This window comes from Ornithorhynchus anatinus, chromosome 5 (assembly GCF_004115215.2).
Source record: "Ornithorhynchus anatinus isolate Pmale09 chromosome 5, mOrnAna1.pri.v4, whole genome shotgun sequence".
In the NCBI taxonomy this organism is placed as follows: domain Eukaryota; kingdom Metazoa; phylum Chordata; class Mammalia; order Monotremata; family Ornithorhynchidae; genus Ornithorhynchus; species Ornithorhynchus anatinus.
This window is the reverse complement of record NC_041732.1, coordinates 105,806,182-105,819,151: the sequence shown is the minus strand read 5'-3', so window position 1 is coordinate 105,819,151 and position 12,970 is coordinate 105,806,182.

Here is a 12,970-nt window from a genome sequence, read left to right as displayed (position 1 = left end):
CAGTGCTCGGCACATAGTAAGCGCTTAACAGATACTAACATTATTATCATTATTATTACTCTCCGCAGTTGAGCCCCCTTTCCCCCTGCTCCTCCCCCTCTCCCTTCCCCTCCCCTCAGCACATGAACCCATTTGCTCATTTGTATATATCTTTATTACCCTCTTTATTATTTAATGAGATGTCCATCCCCTTGATTCTATTCATTGCTATTGTTTTTGTCCGTCCGTCTCCCCCGATTAGACTGTGAGCCCGTCGATGGGCAGGGATTGTCTCTGTTGCCCAATTGTCCATTCCAAGCGCTTAGCACAGTGCTCTGCACATGGTAAGCGCTCAATAAATACTACTGAATGAATGAATGAATGAAAGTACAATAGAGTACAATAGAACGCTAAAGCAAAAACGTATCCTGCCCACATCGAGCATACGATGTATAGGAATAATAAGAATAATGATGCTATTTCTTACGTGCTTATTCGGTGCCAAGCTCTGTTCTAAGCACTGGGGTAGATGCAAGGTAATCAAGGTTGTCCCACGTGGGGCTCACAGTCTTCACCCCCATTTTCCAGAAGAGGTCACCGAGGCACAGAGAAGTGAAGTGACTTGCCCAAAGTCAAACAGCCGACAAGTGGCAGAGCCGGGATAAGAACCCACGACCTCTGACTCCCAAGCCCGGGCTCTTTCCACTAAGCCTTGCGTGAAGTCTACTATACTCCCTTTGGACCCGTTCCCGAATCTCCAGCATTTAATCAATCAGTCGTATTTATTGAGCGCTTACTCTGTGTAGAAATCCCGGCTCTGCCACTTGTCAGCTGTGTGACTGTGGGCAAGTCACTTAACTTCTCTGGGCCTCAGTGACCTCATCTGTAAAATGGAGATTAACTGTGAGCCTCACGTGGGACAACCTGATGACCCTGCATCTCTCCCAGTGCTTAGAACAGTGCTCTGCACATAGTAAGCGCTTAACAAATACCAACATTATTATTATTATTAATAATAAACACTTGGGAGAGCTCAATAGATCACAGATGGTAGACCCATTCCCTGCCTAGAAGGGGCATAAAGTCCAGAGGGCTGCATTTAAGTGTTTCTGGTAGTTATTTATTCCTATTTATTTATTCATTTATAATAAAGTCTGTCTTTCCCTCTAGACTTTGAGCTCACTGTAGGCAGCAATGTTTCCTTTTGTTGTTTTACTGTATTCTAGATAGAGACAGTCCCTGTGCAGTAAAACACCTGACTAACATGGGCCCAAATATATTCTTGAATACATTTCTAGAAGCAGCATGGCTCAGTGGAAAGAGCCTGGGCTTGGGAGTCAGAGGTCATGGGTTCGACTCCCGACTCCGCTACTTGTCAGCTGTGAGACTGCGGGCAAGTCACTTCACTTCTCTGGGCCTCAGTCCCCTCATCTGTAAAATGGGGATGAAGACTGTGACCCTCACGTGGGACAACCTGATGACCCTGTATCTCCCCCAGCGCTTAGAACAGCGCTCCGCACATAGTAAGCGCTTAACAAATACCAACATTATTATTATTGTTATCAGAACTGGCGATTCCCGATAATTTGAACATGTGGACCCCGACCGGAACGATTTTCCGATGCTTGTTTTTCCCGAGTTGCTGAGTTTTCCCCCGAATCCCTTTTGAAGACTCCTAATGGAACTGGAGTTCGAGCTATTTTTACGTGTATTTATTACGCCGATTTTTAATGACAGTCTTAAACTTCAATCATCAAACCTTGTGTTTTAATTGTCATTAGCATTTAGATTGGGGTAGCTTTATAGCCACCAGTCAATATTAATTTACTGTCCTTGCCTCCTGAAAAATAGTGCATGTGCAACCCTGTTAAAAATGAATGTGTTTTAAAGTAAATTTCCAGTTCAGTTTTATGTTCTAATTATTCTTCAGTATATGGAATGATTACGACGTCGCGTTCCGCATATTTTCCTCTACCCGAAAGTAGTTTTAGAGGGGCATAATCCGAGTATATTATACCCATTATGCGAAGCTATAACTAAAATTATACAAAAATTCTGGTTATTAATAAAATCGCATTGCTTCTCATAGCGTATTTATAGCTCTTCCCCAGATCGGGTAAAATTAACCATAGCGAGGCCGTGGACGGTAATGAGAGGAAATCGATTTTTGATTCTTTCAGTGGAGGCGATGAAGAGGGTTTCATTGAACTTGCACTAAAAGGTCCAAAACAATTTCTGACGGAATGAACGGAGCGTGAACCCGTTTGAGTATCGCTCCAGGAGGCAGGTGCCCGTCCTTCTCTAGCACTGCATTCGTAGGGATCGTCTCTCTTTAATGCTGTATTCTACTCTTCAAGCGCTTAGTACAGAGTCTGCCCCCAGTATGTGCCCAGTAAATACGATTGAGTGAATAAATGGATTTTCAAAATGGTGGAAAGAGCCCAGCCTGGGAGTCAGAGGACCTGGGTTCTAATTCCGGCTCAGGCATTCGCCTGCTGTTGTGATCTTGGGCAACTTCACTATTTCTTTTTAATTGTTTTTCTTAAAGGTTTGCTATGCACCAGGCACTGTGCTAAACGCTGGGGTAGACCCAATCTAATCAGGTTGGACACAGTTTCTGTCCCATGTGGGGCTCACCCACTTAATCCCCATTTTACAGATGAGGGAACTGAGGTCCAGAGACGTGAAGTGCCACGGGATAGAGGGAGGGCTTATTTAGGATAGGGGAGATATGAGAATGTTGGAAAGCAGCGAAGAAGGAGCTATTGGAGAGTAAGAGCCTGAAGATGATGTCAGAGAGAGAAAATAGGATGGGATAAATGTTTTTAATCCTTGTCTTCAACACATTGACATTCTATATCTGAGGAGACAGAAAATAAAATAAAATTACAGGTAGGAGGAAAATGGGCATTTAGAGGACTTCATTCAATTTTATTTACTGAGTCTGTAAAAAAAAACCAAATTCATTCAATAGTATTTATTGAGCGCTTACTATGTGCAGAGCACTGTACTAAGCGCTTGGAACGAACAAGTCGGCAACAGATAGAGACGGTCCCTGCCGTCTGACGGGCTCACGGTCTGATCGGGGGAGACGGACGGACGAGGACGATGGCGATAAATAGAGTCGAGGGGAAGAACATCTCGTAAAAAAACCAAATCACACCTTGACCCATCAATCGGTTGATGAGTTGTATCTGGGGGGGGTGTTTACTCTGTGTAGAACACTGTACTAAGCACTTGGGTCAGTATACTCTAACAATAAATGAGAAGCAGGGTGGCTTGGTGGAAAGAGCACGGGTTTGGGAGTCAGAGGATGTGGGTTCTAAATCCTGCTCTGCCACATGCCTGCTGTGTAACCTTGGGCACACCACTTAACTTCACCCTGCCTGAGTTCCTTCATCTGTAAAATGGAGATAATAATAATGTTGGTCTTTGTTAAGTGCTTACTATGTGCAGAGCACTGTTCTAAGCGCTGGGGTAGATACAGGGTCATCAGATTGTCCCACGTGAGGCTCACAGTCAATCCCCATTTTACAGATGAGGTAACTGAGGCCCAGAGAAGTGAAGGGACTCGCCCACAGTCACACAGCTGACAAGGGGCAGAGCCGGGATTCGAACCCATGACCTCTGACTCCCAAGCCCGGGCTCTTTCCACTGAGCCACGCTGCTTCTGTGAGGCCCATGCGGGACAACCTGATTACCTTCTATCTACCGCAGCGCTTAGAACAGTGCTTGGCACATAGGAAGGGCTTACAAATACCATCGTTATTATTTTCATAAACAGAAACATCCCCCGCTCACAACGACCTAGACCGTGAGCCCGTTGTTGGGTAGGGATTGTCTCTTTCTGTTCCCGAATTGTACTTTCCAAGTGCTTCGTACGGTGCTCTGCACACAGTTAGCGCTCAATAAATACGCTTGAATGAATGAATGGCCTTAAACTGTATAAATATGCCTTTGGTGTCTCCACCCACAGATTATTCAAGATACTTCAGTCCTCCAGTTGATTTAGTATTCCAGAAACTTTCAAAGTGGATTTTTGATGCAGGATGAGAAAGCCGCAGGAAAAAGAAATATAATAATGTTGGTATTTGTTAAGCGCTGACTATGTGCAGAGCGCTGTTCTAAGCGCTGGGGTAGACACAGGGGAATCAGGTCGTCCCACGTGGGGCTCGCAGTCTTCATCCCCATTTTCCAGATGAGGGAACTGAGGCCCAGAGGAGTGAAGTGACTCGCCCACCGTCACCCAGCTGACAAGTGGCCGAGCCGGCATTCGAACCCATGACCTCTGACTCCAAAGCCCGGGCTCTTTCCACTGAGCCACGCTGCTTCTCTATGTTATATGTGTTATTTGCTCTCCGATAACTGATGCTTATGGCTGAGTTAGCAAATGAGGAGTCCGTGAGGAAGAATCGGTGCAGCGAAGGGTCCGGCAACTTTCCCTGACAAATAGGAAACAACATCTGTCCCGGAGCAGCCAAGCCGGAAAGCCAATCCTATCTACCCGTGAGGGAGAAACTTGTTTTCTTTACGTTCCAGTCAATCCAAGGCTTTTAAGGAATAGACTCCTTGGTTGTACCTGTATAAAGCACAGATATTTTATTGAGGACCAGCCTCTCCCTCCCCAGGGCTAACACTATTTCTTCCTAAAATAACTCCGGAAAAATGCGACGCAGACATAAAGGCTCCCAAGGCTTTGAACCCAAATTATCATCCGGTCCCCTCAGAATTTCCTTCTAGGCGGGAAGGAGTGTGGTGTAGCGGATAGAGCCCGGGGCCTGGGAGTCGGACGGTCATGGGTTCTGATCCCCCGCTCTGCCCCTTGTCCGCTGTGTGACCTGGGGCAAATCACTTCACTTCTCTGGGCCTCGGTTAGCTCATCTGGAAAATGGAGACTGAGACTGTGAGTCCCATGTGGAAGGAGGGACTGTGCCCAACCCGATTGGCTTGTATTCAGCCCAGCGCTTAGTATGAGAAGCAGCGTGGCCCAGTGGAAAGAGCCCGGGCTTGGGAGTTAGAGGTCGTGGGTTCTAATGCCGACTCCACCGCTTGACAGCTGGGTGACTCTGGGCAAGTCACTTTACTTCTCTGGGCCTCAGATACCTCAACTGTAAAATGGGATGAAGACTGTGAGCCCCACCTGGGACAACCTGATTACCTTGTATCTACCCCAGCATTTAGAACTGCGCTGGGCACTTAATAAACGATTAATAAATGTCATCATTATTATTATCATTATTACAGTGCCTGACACATAGTAAGCACTTAACAAATACCATAATCTCTCTGATCGCCCTTGCTCCCGTCTCTCCCCGCTCCAGTCTATTCTTCACTCCGCCGCCCGGTTCATCTTCCCGCAGAAAGGCTCTGGGCCCGTCACTCCCCTTCTTAAAAACCTCCAGTGGTTGCCCATCGACCTCCGCACGAAACAAAAACTCCTCACTCTAGGCTTCGAGGCCCTCCGTCCCCTCGCCCCTTCCCACCTCTCCTCCCTCCTCTCTTTCCACCGCCCACCCCGCACGCTCCGCTCCTCCGCCGCCCACCTCCTCGCCGTCCCTCGGTCTCGCCCGTCCCGCCGTCGACCCCCGGGCCGCGTCCTCCCGCGGTCCCGGGAGGCCCTCCCTCCTCACCTCCGCCAAACTCACTCTCTTCCCCTCTTCAAAGCCCTACTTGGAGCTCACCTCCTCCTAGAGGCCTTCCCACACTGAGCTTCCCCTTTTCCCTCTGCTCCCTCTGCTCCCCCTCTACCCTCCCTTCACCTCCCCTCAGCTAAGCCCCCTTTCCCCCCGTTTCCCTCTGCTCCTCCCCCTCTCCCTTCCCCTCCCCTCAGCCCTGTGCTCGGCCGCTCAATTGTATATATTTTCATTACTCTATTTATTTTGTTAATGAGATGTTCATCCCCTTGATTCTATTTATCGCTATTGTTTTTGTCTGTCCGTCTCCCCCGATTAGACCGTCAGCCCGTCAGTGGGCAGGGATCGTCTCTATCTGTTGCCGATTTGTCCATTCCAAGAGCTTAGTCCAGTGCTCTGCACATAGTAAGTGCTCAATAAATACTATTGAATGAATGAATGAATAATCGTTATTATTATTATTGTTCTCAGTGCCTCAGATATCTCATCTGTAAAATGGGGATTGAGACTGTGAGCCCCATGTGGGACAGGGACTGTGTCCAACCTGATCGGCTTATATCCACATCAGCGCTTAGTACAGTTCCTCACACATAGTAAGCGCTTAACAAATACCACAATTATCATTATAATCACATATGAACACAGGAGAGTTCAACTTCCAAGGATTGAGAGCAGCCTTCCATTCTACTTCAGTCTTTTTTTTCCCTTACCTTAGCCTTTTTTCATGGTATTTGTTAAGCACTTACTATGCGCCAGGCACTGTACTAAGCACTGGTTAATATGTAAGTACTGATGTACTAGTGAAAAGACTGGGGCCTCAGTTCTCTCATCTGTAAAATGGGGATTTGATAGCTCTTCTCCCTCCTTCTTAGACATGAGCCCCATGGGGGCCAGGGACTGTGTCCAATCTGTTCTGTTGCCGATTTGTCCATTCCAGGCGCTTAGTACAGTGCTCTGCACATAGTAAGTGCTCAATAAATACTATTGAATGAATGAATGATTAACTTCTATCTAGCCCAGCACATAAAACTGTCCTTGAACATATAGTGAGCACTCAACAAATACCATAATGATCACCATCATCACAATTGACACAGAGTAAGCTCTTAACAAATAACCAAAAACAAAAAATAGTAATAATCATCATTATTCATAGTTATTGATGCACATATTTCTATGGGAAACAGCGTTGCTTAGTGGATAGAGCATGGGCGTGGGAGTCGGAATGACCTGTGTTCTAATCCCAGCGTGGCTCAGTGGAAAAGAGCCTGGGTTTCGGAGTCAGAGGTCATGGGTTCGACTCCCGGCTCTGCCCCTTGTCAGCTGTGTGACTGTGGGCGAGTCACTTCACTTCTCTGGGCCTCAGTTCCCTCATCTGTAAAATGGGGATTACCTGTGAGCCTCACGTGGGACGACCTGATGACCCTGTATCTCCCCCAGCGCTTAGAACAGTGCTCTGCACGTAGTAAGCGCTTAACAAATGCCAACATTATTAATCCCAGTTCTGCCACTTGTCTGCTGTGTGGCCTTGAGCAAGTCACTTCCCCTCTCTGGGCCTCAATTACCTCATCTGTAAAATGAGGATTAAGACTGTGAGTCCTATGTGAGACAGGGTCTGTGTCCTACCTGATTACCTTGTGTCTGTTGCAGCGTTTAGTACAGTTCATTCATTCATACATTGAATCGTATTTACTATGTGCAGAGTGCTGGGAAAAGTACATCAAACAGACACATTCGGTGCCCACAACGCGTTTATGGTCAAGAGAGGGGGAGACACACGAATACAAATAAATTATAGATACGTACATAAGTGCCGTGGGGCTGGGACGAGGCGGGGGGGGGGGGGGAACAAAGGGAACACGTCAGGGTGAAGCAGAAGGGAGTGGGAGAGGAGGAAAAGGGGGTGTGGGAAGGTCTCTTAGAAGAGATGAGCCTTCAATAAACCTTTGGAGGAGGTGAGAGTCAATGTGTGTGGATTAGGGGGGTCGGCGGCGAGACAGACGAGACGGAGGCCCGAGGAGAATGTTAGCGACACCAGAAGAGCTGAGTGTGTGGGCTGGGTTGTTGAATGAGAGAAGCAAGGTGCGGTAGGAGGGGACCGTAACTGTATATCATTCCTGCCAAACAAATGGATTTTGGAGCAAATTAAACCAAAGTGGTCTTTGGAAGGCCAAAAGACTTGACTTAGATGAGCGTATTTTGGACACATCGTCGGGAGGACTGATACTCTGGAGAAGACACTAATGCTAGGAAGAGTCCAGGGAAAACGCGGAAGAGGCGGACCGGCGGCTAGATGGATAGAGAACATAACAACGATAACGGGAGAGCCGTTAGAAAGGTTGCGGGTCACGGCAGAGGACGGGACGGGCTGGAGAAAATATATCCGTGGAGTCGCTATGAATCAGAAACGGCTTGACAGCCCTTATCAATAATAATATTATTCCGCGTCTCCCACTCTAGGCCATACTCACTGCGGGCCGGGAATGTGACTGTTTTATTGCTATATTGTACTCTCCCAAGCATTAGTATAGTGCTCTGCACACAGTAAGTGCTCAATATATCAATGATTAACTGATTGATTGACTGACTGTGAGCCCCATGTGGAACAAAGACTATGTCCAACCCGATTAGCTTATATCTACCTCAGTACTTAGTGCCTGGAGCATAGTAAGCACTTACCAAATACCATAAAAAATATTACATAGCGGACAAGTGACGGACTCAGGATCAGAACCCAGGTCCTCCGACTCCCGGGCCTATGCGATTTCCCGTTGGCCACGCTGATTCTCACGACTCCTTGTGTTTCTAAAGTTAGTACAGTGCTTTGCACACAAGAAGCGCTCAACAAATCCACTCGAATGGAATGAAAAGCTCTTTCATTGAAATCTGGATCCGCACCTCACAGCTCACAATCGACCGGTGGTATTTATTGAGCGCTTTCTATGTGCGGACCACTGTACTGAGTCCTGGGGAGAGTACAACAGAACAATCTAAAAGAGCTGGTGGACTGTAAGCCCGTCAGAGGGCAGGGACTGTCTCTATCTGTTGCCGATTTGTCCATTCCAAGCGCTTAGTACAGTGCTCTGCACATAGTAAGCGCTCAATAAATACTATTGAATGAATGAATAACTTCATACCTTCACTCTTCCCTATCCCTAGTTGACCATCACCAACCCGATGTTGGATTTTGTTATCCCTTAGTCAGAGCGCTGCTCTCCTCCGATCCAGACCCACAGGCGTTTTGAGAATCGGCTTTGATGACCAAGGTTCCAATCTGGAGCAGCGAAATAGAGAAGCGAAAGGCCTGAACATTATCGATTGTTCCACGAAATGTGCAAAATGGGTTGGAACATATTTCCCTTCTGGGAACCTCCCGGCTGCTCTGCTGTTAGGTGAAAAACCCGTCGCTTTCGATTCAATAATGAGGTAAATTTTCCAGCGTTTGTCCGGGTTTTAACCGCTTCGAGATTTTATAATTAAATCGCACTGTTAGAAAAACTAGCTCTCTTGAGGGTTTGAGTTCATCAGAAAATGCAAGCACTCAAATCATACTTACTGGACACCTAACGAGTGTTGAGCACTGTCTGAAATAAACGGAAGAGTTAGTAGGCTGATTATCTCCAACCTCAAGGAGCTACCGTGTGCCGATCACTGTACTGAGCACTTGGGAGAGAAGAATAGTCGATAGACACCATCCTTGGCCTTAAGGTGCTCATATTCTACAATGTGCAGAGCACTCCGCTAAGTGTTTGTGAGAGTTACTAGACACGATCGCTGCCCTCGAGAAGTGTACGACAGGGTTAGAAGAAATTATCCCTGTCCTCATGGAGCTAACGTATGATCTGGGGGAAGCGGCACGGCGTAGGGGTTAGCTACTTGCCAAGCGCTTAGTAGAGTGGAAGCAGCGTGGCTCAGTGGAAAGAGCCCGGGCTTGGGAGTCGGAGGTCACGGGTTCGAATCCCACCTCTGCCACTTGTCAGCTGGGTGACTGTGGGCAAGTCACTTCACTTCTCTGGGCCTCAGTGACCTCATCTGGAAAATGGGGATTAACTGTGAGCCTCACGTGGGACAACCTGATGACCCCGTATCTCCCCCAGCGCTTAGAACGGTGCTCTGCACATAGTAAGCGCTTAACAAATACCAACAATATTATTCTCTGGGCCTCAGTGACCTCATCTGTAAAATGGGGATGAAGACTGTGAGCCCCACGTGGGACGACCTGATTACCCTGTATCTACCCCAGCGCTTAGAACGGTGCTCTGCACCTAGTAAGCGTTTAACAAATACCCACATCATTATTATTATTATTATTACAGAGTGCTCTGCACAAAGTAAGTCCTCCATAAGTACTATTGAGTGAATTCATTCCCCTCAGCCCCACAGCACTTATGTCCATATCTATAATTTATTCATTTCTCTTAATGAATGTTTCCCCCTCTAGACTGGAAAGTCATTGCAAGCAGGGAATACGTCTGTTATACTGCAATGAAATGCTCTTCCAACACTTAGTACAGTGCTCTGCGCACATCTGTCGCCGATTTGTCCATTCCAAGCGCTTAGTACCGTGCTCTGCACATAGTAAGCGCTCAATAAATACTATTGAATGAATAAGTGCTCAAAAATACAACTATTTGTTTTCAGTATGTCTTTTATGGTTCTACTGCACTCTCCCAACCACCATAAATGCTCAATTAGTACAACTGGAAGTGCTCAGTAAGTACCATCGATCGATTGGAGACATCTGTGGAAACAGTAGAGTCCTGCAAGTGAGTCAGTCAATCGTATTCACTGAGCGCTTAGTCTGCGCGGGCCACCGTATTAATCATTTGGGAGAGTGCGGTATACCGATAAATGGACACGTTCCCTGCCCGCAACGAGCTTACGGTCCGGAGGGGGAGACAGATATGAGTAGGAATAAATAAATGATGGCTATGGACCTAAGTGGCGAGGGGCTGGGAGAGGGGAGGATTTAAGGGAGTGAGTCAGGGTGATGCAGAAGGGAGTGGGAGAAGAGAAAAGGAGGGCGTAGTCAGGGAAGGCCTCTGAAGGGGGGGAGAGTAATTTTATGCCGGATTTGAAGCCGGAGAACTTTCCAGGCCAGAGGCAGGACACGGACGAGAGGTGGCCACCTCGTTGAGAAGGGAGAATGATAATAATGATGGTACTCGTTAAGCGCTTACTACGTGCACTGTTCTAAGCGTTGGGGTAGACACAAGTCGATCCGGTTGGATACAGTCTCTGGCCCTCATGGAGCTCACGGTCTCAATCCCCATTTCACAGCTAAGGTAACTGAGGCCCAGAGAAGTGAAGCGTCTCGCCCAAGGTCACGCAACAGACGAGGGGAGGAGCCGGGATTAGAACCCATGACTTGACTCCCAGGCCCCAGCTCTAGCCAGTACGCCACACTGCTTCTCAAAGAAGGTACCTTACTCCCCAAAGAGCCTCTGTGTCCAACCCTCCCCGGCCCTCTTCGGGGGAACTAGAAAAGGTTCCCGAAAATGTGAGCACCAGTGGGGCTTATCTCTGTGGCCCAGACCACCAGAGAGGAGGCCCCTTCTACCGACGCGGCACAGCTGAGGCCGAAGGCCCAACCCCACGATACTAAACCACCCAACGCCTAGCCCAGTGGAAAGATCCCCAGGCTGCGACTCAGGAGTAGTGTGGCTCAGTGGATACAGCCCGGGCTTGGGAGTCAGAAGTCATGGGTTCTAATCCCCGCTCCGCCACTTGTCGGCTGTGTGACTTTGGGCAAGTCACTTCACTTCTCTGGGCCTCGGTCGCCCCATCTGGAAAATGGGGATTAATAATGTGAACCCCACGTGGGACGACCCGATGACCCTGTATCTCCCCCAGCGCTTAGAACAGTGCTCTGCATATAGTAAGTGCTTAACAAATACCAACATTATTATTATTACTATAGCAGACACGTGGCAGACAAGACAAGTGTAAATCATACTCTCCCCGGCACTTAGTACAGTGCTCTGCACATAGCAAGTGCTCCGTAAATACGGCTGAATAAATGAACGAGCTACTGAAAGGGAGACCATTTATATGGCAAAAGGCCAGGCTCCTAAACCCGTGCTCTTTCCGCTTCAGCCACCCCGCTTCTCAGCAGTACTTGTTAAGCACTTACCTTGTGCAAGGCACTGAGCACCGGGGTAGATACAAGTTAATCAGATAGGACACAGTGCCTGTCCCACGTGGGGCTCACGGTCTTAATCCCCAATTTACAGATGAGGTAACCGAAGCCCAGAGACGTGAGGTGACTTGCCCAAGGTCACACAGCAGACTAGCGGTGGGGCCGGGATCAGAACCCACGTCCTTCTGACTCCCAGGCCCGGGCTCGATCCGCCGAACCACGGCGATTATCTATCCTTCCCAATATATTAATGCAGCTCTGAACAAAAGGGGTCCGGGAGGATTTTACTCTACAAGAAAAACATCCTCGAGTTGGGACTAGGGCTTGTCGTACAATGAAATCATCAGAGGTCATTTAGACGCTATTAATGCAGACGACGCAGCCTCCCGGCTGATGACTTCTAATCAGTAATTTATAATGCCGAGAAATCATGGATAATTCATGGGCCATCTTCTGGTCTTGCTTGCCTGGCATATTTAAAATCGGCCTCCTTTTCCGACAGCTAAATGAGGATCCGGGGTTATCTACAGGAATAAAACCAGATCGTTAGTATGCAGAGGGGCCTGGTAATTAAATGTGCTTTTATATTTGAAGCGTTTCAACGGGGCACTGTTTAACCTACTTTTCCGGCCCGAAACTTTCTCCAGGATACAGAGGTTCGGGTCTAAATCACGGGAATGTAGAGAGGATAGAGGTGATTTCACGGAAGGGGTTCGATTATGATGATGAAGGCATTTATTAAGCGCTTACTACGTGCCAGGCACTGTTCTAAGTGCTGGGGGAGATACAAGGTAATCAGGTTGTCCCACGTGGGGTTCACAGTCTTCATTCCCATTTTACAGACGAGGGAACTGAAGCACAGAGAAGTTAAGTGATTTGCCCCAGGTCACACAGCTGACAAGCGGCAGAGTCAGGATTAGAACCCATGACCTCTGATTCCCAAGCCTGGGCTCTTTCCACTAAGCCATGGGAGGTAGACAGAGATGAAGAACACCTCTTCATAATTAAAAGTCTGTGTGTGTGTGTGTGTGTGTGTCTTTATTCTAAGCACCAGCTATACAGTTATAACACTAGGTGATTTCAAGACCTGGACAGCGCCACTAATAATAATAATAATAATAATTATGGTATTTGTTAAGCTCTTACTATGTGCCAGGCACTGTATTAAGCGCTACGGTGGATACAAGCAAATTGGGGTGGCCACAGTCCCTGACCCAAG